Source organism: Cyanistes caeruleus, chromosome 2 (genome assembly GCF_971803275.1).
Source record: "Cyanistes caeruleus chromosome 2, bCyaCae1.hap1.1, whole genome shotgun sequence".
In the NCBI taxonomy this organism is placed as follows: Eukaryota; Metazoa; Chordata; class Aves; order Passeriformes; family Paridae; genus Cyanistes; species Cyanistes caeruleus.
The window spans coordinates 77,616,079-77,635,528 of NC_141702.1; the positions used below are offsets into that span (position 1 = coordinate 77,616,079).

General features: G+C 42.1%; 3 long non-coding RNA genes across 3 annotated transcripts in view; 2 read left to right on the plus strand and 1 right to left on the minus strand.

Annotated features, from left to right (window-relative positions):
- The window catches only part of LOC111926966 (uncharacterized), a 25,061-nt gene continuing 5,611 nt past the window's right edge, over positions 1–19,450 (plus strand). The window contains exon 1 of the long non-coding RNA XR_002863305.2: positions 1–258. This is a non-coding gene — a long non-coding RNA (uncharacterized LOC111926966). The remainder of the gene's footprint in view (positions 259–19,450) is intronic.
- Positions 5,782–9,101, plus strand: LOC147654943 (uncharacterized). Its single transcript, XR_015283524.1, has 2 exons — positions 5,782–5,939; positions 6,241–9,101. It is a non-coding gene; the product is annotated as an uncharacterized LOC147654943 (long non-coding RNA).
- The window catches only part of LOC111926967 (uncharacterized), a 24,254-nt gene continuing 14,290 nt past the window's right edge, over positions 9,487–19,450 (minus strand). The window contains exons 6-7 of the long non-coding RNA XR_002863307.2: positions 17,990–18,126; positions 9,487–10,055 (exon numbers count right to left, since the gene is read on the minus strand). This is a non-coding gene — a long non-coding RNA (uncharacterized LOC111926967). The remainder of the gene's footprint in view (positions 10,056–17,989; positions 18,127–19,450) is intronic.

Consider the following 19,450-nt stretch of genomic DNA (forward strand, 5'->3'; position numbering starts at 1 on the left):
GGCCGGGCCAGGTGACCGCGGGCGGGGCGGGGGAGGCCGAGGGGTCCCGGCCCGAACCTGGGGCCCCGGCCTGCCGTCTGCCAGGGTCCCACACGGCTGCCCGAGCTGCTGGGGCAGCGTAGCTCCGCCTCGGCAACAGCTGAGCCTCTCTGGTCTGTTTTAATGGACAGAGGTGAGGCTTTAAAGCCTCGAAAGCGCAGTGTACGTGCTTCAGCGTGTAAGGTGGAACTCGATGAAAGCACTTGCAACACGGTAAAGGTAAGTACATTGCTCCGTCTCAGCCCGCTGAGAGCCAAAGGTTGTCCTTAGCAGGATTCGGAGGGACCGTATTCTTCATTGTTTCTCTTTAAGGCGGGATGTATTAGTGCAGAATGAAATACAAACCACAACTGTACGCTCGTAATTAACGTGTAAGCAAAGCTGCCCACGTTTTTCTCCTGTGTGTCTTAACCAATCTCACCCTTTAGCACTGTAAACAAAACAAAGTTCACAAAATAACCCGAAGGTTACATCTTTTAAAATACTCAGAAGCCGATGTGTCCGAGTTCTTTCCAAGAAACTTTGTGGAGAATCAGTTTGCAAATCGAATGGCTTGGAATTCAGGTCCTCCTCCCAGGGTTCTCCTCTGCTCCTTTCCGAAGCTTTAAGGACACTGACCCCGGCTCCAAACTGAGGAGATCTTGCTCTTAAATGCTCTTGGCACGGCTACACAGCCGGCGAGGGGAGCAGGAGGGTTTTACATTGACTCGATCCTAGGCAAGAGCCAGTGTTAGGAGCACAACAGTCCCTCCCTCCTTAGTTCTCATCTATTTAAAACTGCTCAAAAATAAATAGATGTTTTAAATAGATCAGAGTTTGAAGCTTGCTACAGTCACAGTGCAAGGGATCCACATCAATGTTAAAGGCTTCTGTTCCTGTGCCTCCAGTGGTCTGAACTGAAACCCAGTGTTTGAAAAGAACATGCCACAGGTACTTGGGTATTCTATATCCAAGGTGGGTTAAATCAGAATGAAACTCTGTGATGCTTCAGAGAAAAACTGAGATAAAGCCTAGAAGTTTCAGAGGCCCGGTTTGAAGTTAACTGGGAATTTAACTGGGAGACCACTGCCTCTTCTAGTAGCAAACATACACGTCTATTGTCTTCTTAACTTGGAAGACATTCTCAGCAAGTGAACTCTTCAGCCTTCCAAAGGCTAATTACTGTGAATCCCAACTATGCTAAATGTTTTTACAGTATTTAGGGAACAGAAAAACACCTTGAAACCAGTGTGGGGAGGTGAGGGCTGAGAAAGTGGAGAGAAACTGATGTGGTATTCAGGATGTTGCTCTGCATAAGGCCAGTGTCCTTCAGAAGTTTTCCAGAATGAGATCACAACTCCATGTGTGGCTGGGTTTGTGGAACAGAGGGCAAAAACTGCATCATTCCACAGCAGATGCCTGTTGGTTTTAAGAAATGTGAGGTTTAAGTCATGTCAAGCAGGGGGCAAATGTGGTGTATTACTGGCTACTGTACAGCAAATGGTAAGGTTACCTCAAGGGAAATAAATCCACAAAGGTGGATGCCTTGCATAGAATCACTGAGGTATAAAAACATTCCTGAAAAAATATTTAGCATTATCTGAAATTAATTACTAGAGGTCAAGCACCCCTCACAAATTTACATGGCAGATCTGATTTTCCGTGTTCTCTTTTTCTTTCTGTTTTTTTTTTTCTAGCAAGGAAATCCACACTTTTCCATTTGTCTGCTATCTGGTTTTGCTTCCTCCCTTCCTCCCCCTCCTTCTTCTCCACAAGGTCTCAGATGTTAGGGACCAGGTTTGGCTGCAGTAATACATCAGGTTGGGCACAGAAGTTTAGCAGCTAAAAGAGGACTTCAGTGAACCACCACTGCAGACTAAATCTCAGCTCAAAATTTCTTCACATGTAGAAGTTTCTGCTTCCAAAGGACAAAAAGTTCATCGAGCACAAAACAGCCAGATGCTGGCCTTTTAAAATCAAGCCAGGTGACTACTAAAGTTATGAGGATTCTTTAGTAAATGGTGTCACTGCTTGTGGGAAACCTGTTCTGGCTGCCTCCCCAGCTCCTGTGGAAAAGACACTGAGTTAGTAGTGACAGACAGGAATTAGTGTCTCACACCACCTTTCAGGCACAGCCCTCTTGGAGAAGAGCTGGCAAAGCAGTTTGTACTGTTTCTGTTCTGTCCCCTGTGGTTCGTGACTAAAAGGTGGACATAAAGAAACATAAAGTTCCTTAGTCTTTACACCTCCCACCAGAGGGGCAGACCTCTGGATGCTCTGCTGTAAGGGTGAGGCTGAGGCAGGCAGAATTGGCTGGAAGACTGGGAGAAGGACAGATACAGGAGGCAGAACTGCTGTCCTGATGAGATCACAGGACTGCCTCAAGGTTTAAGGGCTTAATGGACAAGGGAAAAGCCAGTTTGAGAGTGTGAGTCTCTACAAGAAGAACCAAAATAGCATTATTCAAACCAAAATAAAAGGAACAACTAAACTGCCGTACATGTTTTTGCACAAGTCTCGTGACTTTGGGGTCAGTCCCATGAGTTGAACGAGGAAGGACAATTGTTTTGAGCTGTCAAAGCTGGCAGCACTCAGACCTCCACCGTTCTTTTTGTCAAACAGCTGTTGCCCTGTGTCTCGTGGATGATGTGTTTGGTGCACAGGCTCGCAGGGCAAGGCAGGGACATTTGCAGGACACTTCAGTGAAGATGTGCAGTTATGCTGAGGGTGAAGTCATCTGAGCCCAGGTGATCGCTGAGCCAGCAATAAGCATATCCCAGTGCCACCACATCTCCCTGTGACTAGATGTCCTCACTAGCCAGGCAGTAGTTGAGCACGATCAGCAATGCCTGATGTGTCCAGCTACAGGGTCAGTAAATGGCCTTGGTGATCTTGCAGATCTACCAGGCAGCAAGTCTTGGCTTGTAAGGAAGGCTGGTTTGGGAGCTCACATTTAACATTTGAATTTGACTGAAGGCTGAATGCTGTATTTAGCCTCAATTTTGGCTATTTAAGAAAGCTTTTACAGTACTGTAGCTCCATTAGCGTCAGTAATATTACTTCAAACTTCTTTTGAGCTAAAGGAGGAAAAGCAGTCTATAATTTCTTGTAAACTGAGAATCAGCTGGAGACCTGTATTTGCTCTTTTCCCTTTCTGTACTATACAATTATCTGAAAAAAAGTCCTGTACTTTGCAGTCTAAATTACACCTTTAGCCATAACTCTGTACAGGTAACATGACTAATGTGGAGAGTATTTCTTTTGAGCAAAAGAAACCAGCTTAGTCTAACTGTCATCAGAGTAGGAAAGAGAAGTCATTGATGTTTATTATTGTGTCACTAAAGTATATGGCACACATGACTCTGAATACATATGTGATTTGCAGAGTAAGACCATGTAGATGTATCATTTCTGCATGCTATTTTCCAACAGAACTGTACCTTCCAACCCCCTGACTGTTGTTTGTTTCCTCAGGCAGAAACTGCAATTACTTTACAGTTTGTACTAATATCCTGAGGCCTCAACTGTTCCTGAGTGTTACCACAGTATAAATATCATTAATAATGTTTCACGAAAGGACAAGTCCTGCTTACTCTCTTCATGTAGGTACTTAACACTCACTTCCAAGGAACTCAGATAGTCAGACTATCTAGTCAGGCCTGGATGGATGTATGAGGCTTTGGAAGGAAACGGCTGAGCTTTGCTGTACCCATTCACTTCTGGTGACCTTCCTTGTGATTTGGAGATCTCTAATGACCATACTTGGCACCCAGTAATTCCAGACTCACACTACGTTACTTTGGGTAACCAACCTTCTGCCTCCCCCTTCTTGGATCTGCTGAATCCAAGATGCATGAATGTGCCTTCCCAAGCACCTTCTCTGAAAGAACTCATCATCCCCCAAGGCCACTCTCCCACAGCCACTGCAGTCAGGGCTCTGCTGCACTAGGCGCTGTGCACACAGCCGTACAGATCCTGTGCGGCACTCCGTTTCTGAAGCAGACAGATTAGCATGCTGATATTCCAGAGCCACATGGGATGGGATGGATGGGTAGAGAAAACAAAGTAATGATAGTGGGGATAGGGGTCATCATTCCCACTAGGACTACTACCAAAAGAGATTGCAAAAAGGACTTTTTTTTTTCTTGCATTAAGTCACACTGAAAGTTGGATCCGTTTCGCAGAAGTCTGATGCCAGTCTGTCACCACTGACCACCACCAAAACCAGCAAAATACACACTTAAGGCAAGCAGGAGTAGGCTTCTTTATCAGTTACTGACAATAGCTGTAGTAAAAGAAGTTGTGTGGATTTGTATAATCTTGAATTCCATTTTACCAAACTAGCAGAAATCCCTTCAAGAATATTTGGCAGTTTCAGGGTTGTCCTCACGTATGGAAAATAACTGATTCAGAAGTACAGGATTTTTTTCAAGATATGTAAACCTCCACACTGTGCTGCTGCAATTATTCTCCCCCTCTGGGAAATAACTATATCTTGTCTACAAAGATAGAACTTTTTTCTACAGAACTTTTTTATTACACTATTCCTTACAATTGTTTATTTCTTTGTACAATCCCACGTACACTGAAAATAAATAAACTGAGGAGGAAATTAGGTGGAAAGGACCACAAAAATAAGAAAATACATACAATTATTTCACTTTACCTTAGGAGAAGACATGTTTAAACTAACGTATTATTCACAAAAGCCAAGTAAATATTATAACTAATACTTGAAAATTCTCACAGCGTGACTGTGGCGTATGCCAAGAACACTAACCTCTACAAAAATAAACTTCAGTGGTGGACCCTGATTTTTCAGTGTTGTACCGTGTGCTGCTCAGGCATACGAAAGCTGAAGGAAAAAGAGCCTGTGTAAAAGAAAGCTGCTTCTGACTTCAATTACCATTGAAGAATGTCTTAAAGTTTTCATAATTGTACATAATCTAGGCAGACCAGCAAATCAGTGGAAATGGAAGTGAAGCAGACAGAAGTGGTATGAAACTATGGAAAGCAGAGCTGTGGCTCATGGGAACACCAGCCATGATTACCCCTGCCAGCAGCTGCTGAATAACCTGAAAGGTAATGTTCTCACAGCCTTGTCTGTGTTTGGTCTCCTCCTCTGACAGTCTGGGATGAAGATCCAGCTACTGTCCAGTTTAACCTTGCTTTGCATGTCACAGAGACAGAAACCCAGCCCTGCTTAGCACCTGAGCTTGACTGTCAGGGTGAACAATTGTTTAGACCAGCTGGGAACACAGAGCAGCAGATCCTGGCTCTCTGAATTAAAAACAGGGCAGAATACTACTTCTAATGGTGCACTTGGAGCAGCTCCCAGCACAGCAGTGTTAGAGGTTGAGAATGTGTCTATAGGTTCTCTGTCTGCTGCTCTTTCAAGGTTTGCGGTGGAAGGTGACGGAATAAAAATTTCAAGCTTTTTTTTTTTTTTTTTTAAAGTAGGTAGGGAATTAAATGCTGGGCTTTCATATCCATCACTTTTCCTCCAATAGCAAGACATGTCTGCAGAGATATTTAATGTCAGTATGCAGCATGTCTGTGTTTTGCATCAGGATGCTTGAACACTGACCCTGGTCTGAGCAAGAGGTCCTTTGAAGGGTCCCCCCCACCCATAATTACCATTTGCATGTGGGATGAGATGTGGCATCATGCCTAACAAGCAGCCTCAGGTGAGAACAGGCACAGCTGCTGCCCATTTTGGGTGGGTCAGAAGCCAGTTTCAAGAAAGCAAACCTGCAGGGTAATAATGAAGAAGACGTCCTGGTGTAAGCTGCAGGTGAGAAGGAGATTGAGGACTGGAAGAGCTAGAACATGCCAGAAGGGATGAGCAAACCCCAGGAAAAGGCTAAACACCTGGGCTTACAGATGACAGCAGGCACAGTCCGAGCTGTTCTTGCCACCAGGTGGGTTGTGGCACAATAGTATTGTAGGGAGATACACCAGCCCAGCACCTGCGTTCAGAAACTGCAAATTCAGTCTGGCCTTATAGCAAAGAGGCTTAGCCTAAGAGGGCCTGCTAGGGGCTGACTGCCCTGGATAATCAAAACATGGTCTCTAATTAGCCAGATCAAAGCGATGTGAGCACTCCTTGACTAGAATCTTTCTCAGGTTATAGTCAGTTTTGCAATGTTCACTTGAGCCTAAGAAAAAAATTTTAAAAAGGCATGATTATGAAAATCATACATTTTTATCCTTCCTTAACAGCTGTATTTAAACTAAAGTATTAAAACCTGCCATCGCAATTTACCACGCTTCCCTAAAGCAGCAACAGATGGATCTAAACAGCAAAGGGCTTGCGGTCCGTCCCCAGCGTGGCCGGACACTCCCGTCAGTCACGAACCGCAGCTCCTCTCTGCTGGCACCGGAGCCATCCCTCCCTCCATCCCTCCCCATCCCTCCCTCCATCCCTCCCCATCCCTCCCTCCATCCCTCCCCATCCCTCCTCCCTCCTCCCCGTGGGCCCCGGCCCCGGCGCTGTCTCCCCGTCCCGGCAGAGCCGCGCCGAGCTCTCTCCGCCCGCCTTGAGCGCACAGAAGCAGGCGGGCCCCAAGGCTGCACATCTGCAGGCTGCTCGGTGAGAATGCACAGATGTGCAGGGCACTACAGCACCACGGGTAGCAAGCAGAGAGTCTTTCAGCTCTACACATCAGCATTCCCAGCAGGGGGAAAAAAAAGTCTGAAGGATGTGCCTCAGTGCTAAATAGCGTGTTTGTGAGTGAGATTCTTGTTTGAGTCACATTAGGTGGGCTGTAAAGAGAAGAACCATTATCTGTACAGAACAGGGTCATCCAGGAAAGAAGGTGTTTGTAGCACGAAGTTTCAGCTCATGCAGCCTCTACTTCTCATTTTGCTTGTGTCGACTTTTAGCCAGCAGCACACAAAAAATTCAGATTCTCTAGATTCAGGATCCTAATGCTTTGTCCATATTAAAGTTTAAATTTTTCTGGAAAAAAAAAAAAAAGGAAAAAAGAAAAGGAAGAAGATTCCTATCCTTTTCTTCCTAAACAAGTGTAGCATTTTCAAGAACCACAGTTTTGACCTATCAGTGTATGTAAAATCTTGAACTGAAAAAAAGCAATCTGAAGACAAAAGGAATGATCTACCTCTGCATAGAAGCTTCTCATCTGTTCCTGTTCAAGGCACACTTTATTGTCCATCTCTGACCTAAAATCAAGTAGTACCTTTACTCCTTCAAAGCTGAACTAACCTGTGTTGCTCCTCATTTTCTGTGGGCTTGTAGCCATGGCTGACAAGGATCAGGATTCTGCTCCAGGACTATAAGTTTGATGATTTCCAGAGTTGATTTAAAGGCAACTGCAATTATGAAAATCAGAAATTATGACTGCCAACAGCTGAAATTGAGAGAAAGCTTCTCCAGTCAAGAAAACCTGAACGAAGACCATATGCCTTCTTAGCAAGTCCTTAGCACTGACTGGCAAAAACACCAGGGGTTTGAGTGTTTGCCAGTTTTGTGAAAGATACAATACATAACATTTTCAGGGTCTGTAGGAATCTCTTGTGATTCTTTACAGTTCAACTAATCAAGTACTGACATTTTCATCTTCAGCGTTTCAGCATTTAAAGCAGCTTTTCCAAGCCAAAATGGTACAGTTCTTCAGTCTTCTCTTGTCATCTATTATCATGTATCTTTCAAAGACTAGATTTATACTAATTGATTTAGCTCTTCTCAAAGATAGGGCTAATAAATTGAATTTTCACACCTGCTACCTTTTCTTAGGCTTTCTTAATCTTAAAATGAGGTGGGCTGTTTCCCTCTGAAAGAATTTAGGACTCGTTTATATTGCAAAGAGGATCTCAGTTACTTGACAATACCATTAGGTAGAAGAAAGCCTTTTTACAAATAGTTATGCTGAACAAAATATTAACAAAAGCAGTTTAAATATTTCCCCACAATTTGATGTGGGGTTTGTAAAGAAAAATAAAAAAGAGGATCCATATTTATAACTCACCTATTTAAAGTGTTCTGACTCTGCATCCAAATCTCATCTTGTCTCTGTTATCTCCAACTTTTCAGACAGGCTGTGCCTGAAGATTAAGTTCTGCCCCATTCTGGAGAAAACTGGGGAGTTTTCTTAACTTATCCATGTTTTAGGTTGCTATTAAGAGCTCTGATCAGCACATCAAGGAAGTGGGGGGTTTTCTCCTTTCTTTTAAAACTTGTTTGTACAGATAAGCTGAGGCTGAATCTGCATTTAAATGAAACAAACCCCTTTAGCAAGTAATTTTCTTGAATATAACCCTTTCCAAATATATCCACAGCTAATTTTTTTTAAGTGCCCATAATGATGTCACCAGACAGATAGCTTATTATTCACACTACAAATAAAAATCATAGAATAGTTTTGAGTGAATTCTCTGAGTAGCATTTTGTGAAGGAGAATATGGGTGTCATTATGCTGAAAGAGTTCCTAGGGATTCTCAAAGCAGGGAGAAATTCTCCTTTTTTTGTTAAGTGTGCCTCTATAAGTACATGTTTGATTGTTTGGTTTGTGTATTGAATGAAAAAGAGTTCATGTGACCATCACATGTGTTGGATATTTCATTAGCTAGTTTTCACAGCTAAAAACCCCCATGCTTTAAAGCATCTTCTTCCTCTCTGGCTGTGCAATAGTCTTCAGTACATGTTAGCCTGTATCATGAAAGCTTATCTTTTCACCAAATGAGATTCAAGTTCTCTCTCACTGGTAAAGTAGTTTAGCGCTATTCCAAGCTGGAAAACTTCACCCTCCCCCAGGGGTAAATAAAATCCCTGTAAGCAAGAGTTCAAGTTGAGCAAGTTCTTCACTAGTTACTCTTTCCATGAGTCACACACTTCTCTTCTGCAGAATCTGTCCAGCTCCTTGTCTCAGTGATATAAGATCAGCATAATCTAAATTACCCTTCACTGCTGAAAACAATACTAACCCTTAATACTAATGAGAATAAAAGCCCTCTGCAGTAACAACCCAAAATTTCTTCTCCTTTCCTTCTGCAGTTTTCTTCACTCTCTTACTCTTCTTGATCTTTTTCCTAGGTCTGGCTCTCTAATCAAAACAACATGCTTACCTTCTTACATTGATTATTTCTAAAGCAGCCACTAATCTTCTTAATGCTTTTCAGTCAGGGAGATGCTCTTCTTTTCTTACACCACCTGATTGTGTCTCCATCAGGAAATTATGCCATTGGCATGTCGTCATTCCTCGCAGCACTCCAGCATACACAGCTTAGACACAAACCAGCAGCAGTGTGGTGGAGGACACAGAACCTGGTTTCAAGGGCTAGCACTGCCTGTTAAAGTCCACTTCTAATTTGAATAAATGTTTTTATACTGGAGAAAAGCTAATGCTCTAAACCTAATGAGCGTACTGTCTGATCTTGTAATCAATGAGTCTTGCACAGTCTTAACAACTGTCTTAACAATTACATACAACCATTGTTTCCACAACATAATTTCAGCAAGGAATAAAAATAAGAAAATGTTTATACTTTTGTGACTTACTAAACCAGAAACAGCAGCTAAGAGAATAACCAATTTTATCCAAAGAGGGACGTACAGTACAGTGATTAGCATCTCCCAGGGCTAGGTGTTATGTTAGGAGGGTACATGAGAAACCTTTCTTCAGAAGTAAGAAAATAAAATTCAAAGTAACAAAGAATGCTTAAACTGAAAATAATGGGTGAGAAACCATGAGCTGGTTTTCACTGTAGTGCTGAATCCTCATATTGCCAGCCCATCTGAAATACTGTGCACAGCAAGCAGAGCAGTCCCAAGGGGGGGGCCTTTGATTTTTATTGGGTATTATGGTGGTATGTGCACAAAGGTTTGTGTATTGTTAAGAGAATCTTGTCAAATATAATAATCCCTCTGAACTGCTTGGAATGTTCTCAAAGTTTCATTTTCCAGGATATTTCCAGAAGTGTAGCTGCTGATGTCCAGGCATTGTGGAAGATGAATGATATTCTCCTGACCTTCAGTAGTAGTCCAAAAGGAGTTACACCAATATTCTGGTTGCATAAACCTGTAATTTAAAGATGTTTAAAGCCACAGGATTACAAGCATACTGAAGTAACACAAACTATAGCACAAAACACTTTCTACTGCCGGCAATTAATTATTCTCTGTTTATCTCTTTGTTTTGCTAGGTCTTTTTTCTACCTTTACGTTTTATGATATACAAGAATTAATTCATTAGGATTTTTATATAAGACATGCTAATGTACTTAGAGGAAAAATCAAAGCCCCATAACAGGTTTTGCTTTGTTTTAAAAGTACAATGGTGTGAAAGCCAAGCACATAATTTGGGTTCCCTTTTATTGCTTTAGAGTGTTGTCTGGCTTTTCCAAACCATATACATAAATATGACTGTATAACCTGGAGATAGGAAAGCACTTGTTTAAACATGTGCATGCCCACAGAACCACAATTTACAGAAACTCAGAGCTGGCACGGTGTTCTGACACAGAAATTTAGACTTGCACCACACATACTGAACAATTGCTCTAATGTTTGAAATACAATGGCTACACTGTTTTGTTTCCAAGTTCTTTAGGAAAAATCAGTACAAATTTTTTTGGTACCTCTCTAGATACTACAGAAAAGTATTCAGTGTATTATTTCTCTATTAGTTGTTACTTTTTATACAATCATCAAACTAAAGCTTAGGCACAATTAACTGGCACTTAGGGAAAAAAATCTTGGAAATTCAGCAGAAATGCTGTAGAGTAGCCTGTGGATTCAGACGTGGCAGGTGGAACACAAACAAATAAAAAAGGCAAAGAAAAAAATCTCTAAGTTGCATATACCAGTTTCATTGTTACAAGCCAGCAAGTCAACCAAGCACTTTGTTTTATGAGGTGTTACAGAGTCAGAGGAAAAGGGATTAGGGGACTGTACCAACAAGTAACAGTGTAGGTAGGTAGTGGAGAAAAAACCCCCACATTTGTCCCTGTTAGAAGCCCTGTTAATTGCAGTTGTGATATACACTGTTTGAACACATATAGCCTGGTGTTCCTCAGCCCAGAGAAGTTCACTTGGAAAACCCCACATGTTTTCCCACCTTATCCTCACAGGTTTCCCCTCCATAACTCTACATGGATCACAGTCATGATGCACATGGGCACTTTCAGTGAGCAGTTGTGAGACAGAAAGATTTTGGTGGCATGTTCATTCCAAGCTTATTTTTTGATGGCAAATCATACTTCTGCTTTGCTGGTCTCCATAACTGATTTTGTCATCCTGACTGAATGAAAGTGTCTGTGTGGGACAAAGGTGCTGGGCACACAGCTGCCAGTAGGTCTGGTAGGATGTACTCACCTGTCAGGAAATCTCTGTGAGGCTCAAAGAGAAAGAAAAGATGCTTAGCTGTTCAAAATTACATTTTTTTAGAAAGAGACACTGAAAAAATGTGAGCCAAAAAGTGATCTTTTCAGCCTTGGTCTCTGCTGCATTTGACTCAGGTAGACAGAATTTTTGATGGAGTTACAGGAATGCTACAGCAATTTTTTTTTTCTTGTACTTCAGCAGTTCTCAGCAAAAAACATCGATTTATCTGGGTTGAAGCTGACCCCACTGTGGCTCATTGTATCAGGTTAATTTTTAAGACTGACTAGTTCTATTAAGCAGCTAATAATACTCACACCTATGCAACATTTTTCATTTACAGATTTCAACACACTGGCACAGCTGTACCCCCATTTTACACTGGGGAAAAGTCCAGGAAAGCAAGGCCAACACTGGACTTTCTAACTAACTGCACACAGCAGTTTGGGTGGCAAAAGGATGTAGGATATTACTTGGTTTTTTTTTCCCCTGGTGTGCTGGAAAAGGGTTTAATTAGGCACAGTGGACTTCAAGTGTGCAGCCATTTAGGGGGCTGAAAGCCCAACAGGGTTCCCGTGTCTCGCAGGCACAGCTGGTTGTGTTTTGGGGCAGGGGCTCAGCCTGAAGTGTGAAAGCTGCCCACTGCCACAGCCCCGGGCACAGCACAGCTGCTGCACCCCACCACAGCCTGCTCCCACCTTACAAGGACAAGCAGCAGCACAGAGGGGAGAGACATGCAGCCTCTCAAATGGGATGGGTGGCATGGGATCAGAGGGAACGTGAAGGGCAGACCGTGAAAGGAGCAGGGGGAACTTCCAGGACAGTGTGAGAAAATACATTCAGGGAAGAAGGGGCGGGCACAAAACACTTCTTGCATGTACAAAGTGCATGTACCTTTTGATCCAGCAAAGAACTCAAGTATTGCTTAGGTGTCCTTTTAAATTTGAGGAGCTGGAATACAAAGATGCCTGAGCTTTGCAGTCTTAACACTTTTCCACTCATGTGTCTGTCTCTTTTCCTGCCCTGCTGGAAACATTGGCAGAATTATTGTCCTCAGAATTATTCTCAGTTCTCCTGAGTACCATGCCCAGGTAAATGGAAGCTTAGCAGGACAGGAAGGAAGCCAGCCCCTTTCATTACGCTAGAACAAGATGGAAAGGGTGAAGCTGCCAGCAGTGCAGTCCTTATTCTTAGGAGCAACCCTAAGTCAGCCCTGGGGCAGAGGCATACCAGTGTCATTTTTGCAGCCTCATTTTCATTGCCCCAACACTTCTTTATGAAGCTGACACTTTCTTTTAATATCCCAGGCTCCATTTATGCACCATTACTTTATACCGACTCCCTGCTTTCTGTGTGAGAATTTTCTTTCCACCTTAGCAAAGTTCAGGCTTTTCCTGAGTGGATAACACAGACATCGAGTTATCTGCAAGTCTATTACAGATTAATAACAACTTCTATGTTTATACAGGACTTTATATCCTGTGTACTTCCTAATACCTTGTAATTGCTCATAGAAATTTCTTTTACAGAGGTGTGGACAACAATTCTGTCTTAAACCACTAAAAAAGGTGTGATGTTTAAGAATTATTAACTAGACTAACAGATTTATCAGTTAAATAACTAAGCTTCAGCCCTAAAAAAACTTTTAAATAACATAGCCTTAACAAAATATTTAAATAATGTGGAATTAAGACTTTTATAATTAGATATATTAGAGCAAACAAACATCAATAACATTTTAGAAAACACCAAATATTAGAATGTTTAGTCTGACAGTGAAGTTTATCTGTTTAAGAACTCATGAAATATTGACATACAGTTACTTGACAATTAATCACATCCTAGCTCATGTATTGAACATGAAATTCACGCTGGACCCCTCTTTTGAAAACAAAATACTTTTAATGTGGTTTAAGTTTTAAGACATCCGTACATTTACCAGTTAAACTGCTAGGTAAAAAAAAAAAATTAGCAATGAGCAGAAGTATACTCTAAGAATAAACTATCAAGTGACCAAATACTCAAAAAAATTATAATCTGACTCTTTCTAAAACAGTTTAACAAAAGTCACAGCAGCTGTCTGTTAGGTTCTGATTTCCTTTCAAAATTAGATTATTAATTTAGATACAACTTGAAGGTAAATTTGGCCATACCAGTTTAAGTATCAGTCTTCATATAATGTTATTGTTCCCTATTTTGCAACAATTCCCTAATTACAAAGAAATTCTAAGTTGCTGGAAAGCTGTGCCATCAGACAGCTGGCTCAGCCAATCAAAACTAGGATTTTCTTTTTAAAGTTAATATTGCCATTCATGGCCGTGGGCTGCCTGCAGCTCTAACCCAGCTGTTCAGGATAACAAGGGAGCAGACAAAGGCATGTTTCACCCTTTCAAACCTTGCTGCACTGCTTCTGCTTAGCTTTTGCTCTGGGCAGTGATGGGAGGACCCAGGCTTTTGGCTGGGGCACAGCCCTGGGAGCTGGATGAGAAAACACCCCAGGCTGGAGCAGACACCTCCAAGGGCTCCCCTCCTTGCCAGAGCTGCTTGCCCAGGACTGCTGCCCCCTGAACACTCACCTTAACCCATTCTAAGCAGAGAGAAAATTTCTGTCTGGTGTTAGAAAGGGGAAAACCAAAAGCAGGCCCCTCCACCAGTTTGAATCCTTGGTGACATCCGAGTGAGAGATCGTACGGAAGTGTGCCCTGATACCTCTCTGTGCATGGGACGCGCACGTGGGATGTGCGCACAAAACCCTAAAAATACGAGACTGTAAAACAACTGCAGAGTCAACGGTAAGTGAAATGTTTTCAGAAAATCCTAAAGGGAAGAGTGGAAAAAAAGCAGACCAGCCCTATGGGAACTCTGCTTTCCTAAGTCATAAAACTCCCAGTTTTCCCTGTCTGGAAAAGCTGTCCACAATGCTCAGAACAATATGCTTTTATTTTTAGCCTTTTACACCAAATAACCACGAGGAAAAAAATACCCAGTGTCAAATGTTGTGAGTGGGCAAAAGTACCATCTTGTAGTTAAGATAGATATGTTTTTAAAAGCTGGAGTTTGAGACATGAAATTGAAATTGTTCAACAAACATTACAAGTAAGTTTAATATTTCAGAAACATGTTTATGTCCTTAACTAAAACATCTTTTCAAACTGCTTTATTTTTCTATGCTATGTCTAAAAAAGAATCAGTGTTCTTCACTTCAAAATTCACAAAAATTTAGAATCTTAAAAAAGTCTTGAAAAATGGACATGCCAAATGTGTTGTTAATAAACTTAAAAAATTTATTTTATTGAATAAAATGGCTTGAAATCAAGCCAAACTTCCAAAATGGAAAGGAAGATACATTTTTTCTTCTTTTTCTGAGGGCATCCAACAGTGCAGGAATGCTTTGTTGGAAATCTAAAGATGGACAAATAATCAAAAACTTGGTGGAGCATGGAGCAGCAGACTGTATTAATTAAGCCACAATTAACTTTGCGGCACTATTTGGTTTTGCATGGTCGCGCAGTATATTCATGCATATTGTATCTAATCCTGCTATCACCAGATAGACAAAACTCCAGACACCAGGAATTTGGTTTGGCTAAGTCAAGCACAGTGACTTATTTCAGATGCTGATATCTATTTCTTAAAAAGAAGCATTGTTATTTTTCCCTGTATATTCTACAGCCCAGCTCAGCTGAGGCTCAGTTGTGTGGGCGTGCTCAAGGCAAACCTTCAGACAACACCCAGATACTGCAGAAATTTATAAAGATGTTAATGAGGCTTTGCCTGGGTGTGTTGCTCTATCTGCAACTGAACTGGGTCAGAGACTGAAGCTCCTGGGCACCCTCCCAGCTGCTCACTGTTGCTTTTTCTTTTTTTCACTGCCAGAGGTCATCCTTTTTTGAGGTCCGTCTCAGTCACTGCATGCTTAGGTTGACACTGTGAAATGACATAATTGTCACTGTCATGATTGCTTTATCATTGGTACATCTCAATAGGTGTTATCTCACATTACAGATGGTGAAGAACAGAGTCAACTTGGTCAGTGGGCATGCCAGTGCCTGCACCCACCCATGTGGCTCAGGCTGCTGAAGGAGTTCAGAGTTTAGAGCGGCAGGAAGTCACTGGAGGCACGTCTCACCTCGAGCAGCTGGCAAACCCCTTGGCACATGAGCCCCTCTTTGCACCCCTCCTGAGAGATGGAAACCTCTACTCCAGTTCACTGGACTAGTCCCTGTTCTCAGCCTCTGCTGTGCCATAAATGCACACCTTCTCAGATGCCAATCAAAGGCAACCTTTTTGTTTGGCACAGCACAGGATAGGTGTTAAGGAACAGGTACAGATAAGGTTTCACTGCTCTAACACCTGTGGCAGGGTTTCCCAGAAATTTAACTGTAAAGGGAAGAGGTGAAAAGAGGCAGGGTAGTTTTGGCAGCCTGCCACCACAAACTGGTGTATGCTGAATGTATATCACAGGCAGATCCTGTGCAAAGGTCACAGTAAGCTAAACATTACAAGTCCTAAAAGGTCCTTGCACAATTAACATTTTAAAAATAATGTATATTATATAAACTGCTGTGATTAAAAGAGGCCAGGAAAAGGGAAAGGTAGCCTGTAGTCAGGACTGTGCTAATTAAAGTACACAATAGAAATATTAATCAAGTGAACTTAAGGGTGGGAAGCAGGCAGGAGGAAGAGAGAAGATATGACATAGTCCCCTTAGTACCATGTGATATTCCACTGCCCTGAAAAACGGGACAGGCAGACAGAAAGAGAGCAATCCTGCCATCCTGGCTGGGAAGCTGTCTCTACCAAGGCAGGTGTTCTGGTTGGGCTGAAAAGCCACGTACAATGTCTCTGAGTGCCCAGTACAGCTGTGGTACTGTGGCCTGCAGCATCATGGGCCCATGAAGGCCTTGAAGAAGATGCTTTCCAAATGTAGCTTTAATAGGGAGTGTTGTTTTACTTTTTCCTACCTTGGTATTACAGACTGTTGGTTTGAAGTAAGCCCTGTCCTTAAGGGAAAATCTCACTGTGAGTAACCTCACAGACTAAAGCTCTCTGTTCCTGTGAGCATGGCAATCTGCAAAGCTTTTCCTGTAACTAGCATTCCTATCTGTATTTTTCAGGATACCCTAGTGATAATACAGTCATCCTCCTCTTAGTCACAAGGCTGTTTGGGAGATGGTATCTCTGGGTCTGAGGTGGGGGAGCATCTGCCAGCAGACTGCTTTAGCCAGGAAAATCCTCTGGCACAGAGGATGAGTCGGGAGCCTGCTAAGCACAGAGCACTACATGAAGCAATGTAGCCTGTGCATGCTTCTGCCTTCATTTGCTTGCTGCTATGGAGGGTCATCCTTATGTTATAGCCCGGCTTCTGGCTTGTTTTGTTTAGATCTACCAGCTCAACTCAACTTCCTTTTCTGTCCTCAGCTGATCTTGCCAGTAAGCTGGGCACTTCTTTTGAAAAATCCTTTGTGTCTCTATCCCCTCTTCCTCAGCACCACCCTCATGTGTGGCTGTGAAATTCCTTACTTAATTCTTTCTGTCCCTTGATCGTGTCCTGACATCTTTATCAGCCTCTGATGTTCAGGTTGCTGGGGATGCAGCACACAGCACCTTGGGCTGGATTTCCCTGGCAGAAGCCTGGGGAGATGCCAACAGTAGTAATGAGGAAGAAGGATGGAGAATCTCAGCCAGATTCTGTCACATGAATACACTATCTTACAGTAATTAGGAACCTCACAGCAGCTTGGATATACACGCCCTTTACACTCTGCCCATGACTCACTTGCATACTGTATTTTTCTTAGCATTTTTTTTTCACTGATCTTTTGAACAGTGTTTTGGAGCAGCTCTCAGTACCAGCAGCAGGATAAATAGGGTAGTCCTGTTCAACTTTAATTAATAGTTTGCAGCAAGGATAGTATTCAAATATCAGCTCTTACTATCATAAGTACATAAACTTCCTTGCATGCAAGCACCCAGTCAAAGGAATGCATATGCCCATACCAAAAGTTCTTTCAATACCTTTGCTGGCATCTGTTATATATTGCCTGAACAAAGAAAGAGAATGGATCTTTTCAGACATCTAGCCATTCATACCTAAGGTCTTTGTTTCTGGGGCACAGGAATGAAGCTAGTCTCCAGGAAAAAAAAAAAAAAAGGTTAAAAAGACCTCAATGTAATCTTGTTTCCCTTCATGATTAACTGAAGTTGGGAATAAAAGGGATCTCTTTCATGAGCCTTAGGTCGCTGGAAACATATTGGAGTCATGCTGCTCTGTCAGCTGAACAGGAGCTCCCAGTGTGACACGCTGCTAAAAGAGACAATGCTGCTCTTGGATACATGAGCAGATACCCAGGGGTGTATCCAGTAGGATGCCTATCGGATGTCTGCACACAGTCCTGAGCAAATACTGCTGGAATACTGTCCTGGCCTAGTGCCTGCAGTTCAAAAGGGATACTGATAAATTATAGTAACTTCAGAGAAAAGTCACAAGAATGTTTAACGTGGACATGACCAATGTTCGTTGTCGTATAAGCTCTGTACCAAAATCATTGCTTGAACAAAAGCCAGCAAAGGGGAATTCCAAGAATAATCAGAAGAAGACAAGATTGGTGTCCTAGGAATCCCACTACTCACTGCATGGAAGGTGAAACATGGCCATGATAGAAGGTGGGTTGGTCACTCGGCTTTTCCATAACCATGCCACAAGTCTTGGCAGGAGTTGCACCTTAACACTTCCATTTCATGCAGCTGGAGCATTGCTACTCAGTTACCTGGAAAATAAACATCATCTATGAGAAAGTCCATTAATTAAAACTATATAGCTCATCAAAAGGAGGTTAAGGACTGGCTTCAGAGTCTGATACATAAATAAGACTTTGAGAACAACTGTTTCAATTCACTAAAGGAGGAGGACTCTGAAGGTTGAATATGAATAATATCTTAATTTCTTAAGGTGAAAAAACCTATATTTGAATGTAATATAGCATTTGAAATTTTGAAAAAAAGTTCAAAGTGGCCATAACCTCATTTTAATTGTCTTTCTTAAAGCCATTATCCTTTTCACAACCCTGTGAACAAGTATAGTTTATTCACATGGTAAATGGCTGTAGCTGTATAACAGTGAGAAATCTCATTAAAAATATTCTTTTCTTAATCCTACATTGGAAAGAACAAATAAAAATTTTCATGCCCATTTCTAACTTTCTACTTTGGAAATATCTATTTATGACATAGAAATTAATTAAACTGGAATAAAACCCCCATACCCTAAACTCCAAGCAGTCCAGCTACTCTGGCGGCTTGTCTCTTTCCTGATGGCAGCACACAGCTACTGACAGTACAAACCTACCAGCAAATTGTGCTGGGCCTTCAGACTTACTGCAGAAAAAAGCCACAACCAGAAGCCTTTGGCCAGGATGACCCCTGCTAGCAGTTTTAAAGAGTCACAGTGGATTTAAGGCACAGAGTGATGTTTTTGCAGTCCAGAGGTATGCAGAGGAGCTACTAGGAGATGAAGAAAAGCAGGGGATTCTGGGAAGCCAACACTTTCAATTACAAACTCTTCAACAGCAATTAAATGTATTTTTGTGAAACAGCACAATCCCTCTTCCTTGGTTTCCTTGAGAATAGGCTAATAGGAATCACATGACAATGATAAGTGCTTCAGCAGCCATTATTGTGGCTAGTGGGGTTTTAAAACAACAACAGAATTATTGTATGTTCCTATTAAATCCTCTTTGTCACCAATGATAGAATTGATCGAGTGCTCTTCAGCGAATAAACACATTGGTGAATTACTCCTTTTCTTGGTCAGCTGTTGTGTTGACAGGACTCTTTTATCCTTTGAGTGGCAGATGGTATGTGTGGCTGCTGGGAGGCAGCAGACAGAAAGTCAAGTCCCGGGCTTAGGGAACAGGCTAGGAAATGCCAGTGGAAGCTTGTGCAATGTGTGAGAATCAGCCAGATTCAGAAGGGAAGGAGAAGCCCTGTCTAGTGTCTGTTGAGACTGATTTTGGATAGCCATTGGGATTATCTTCCTGATGACACAGATGATAGTTGCTTTTAAAGATTAAAGACAGTGATTTCAAACACTGT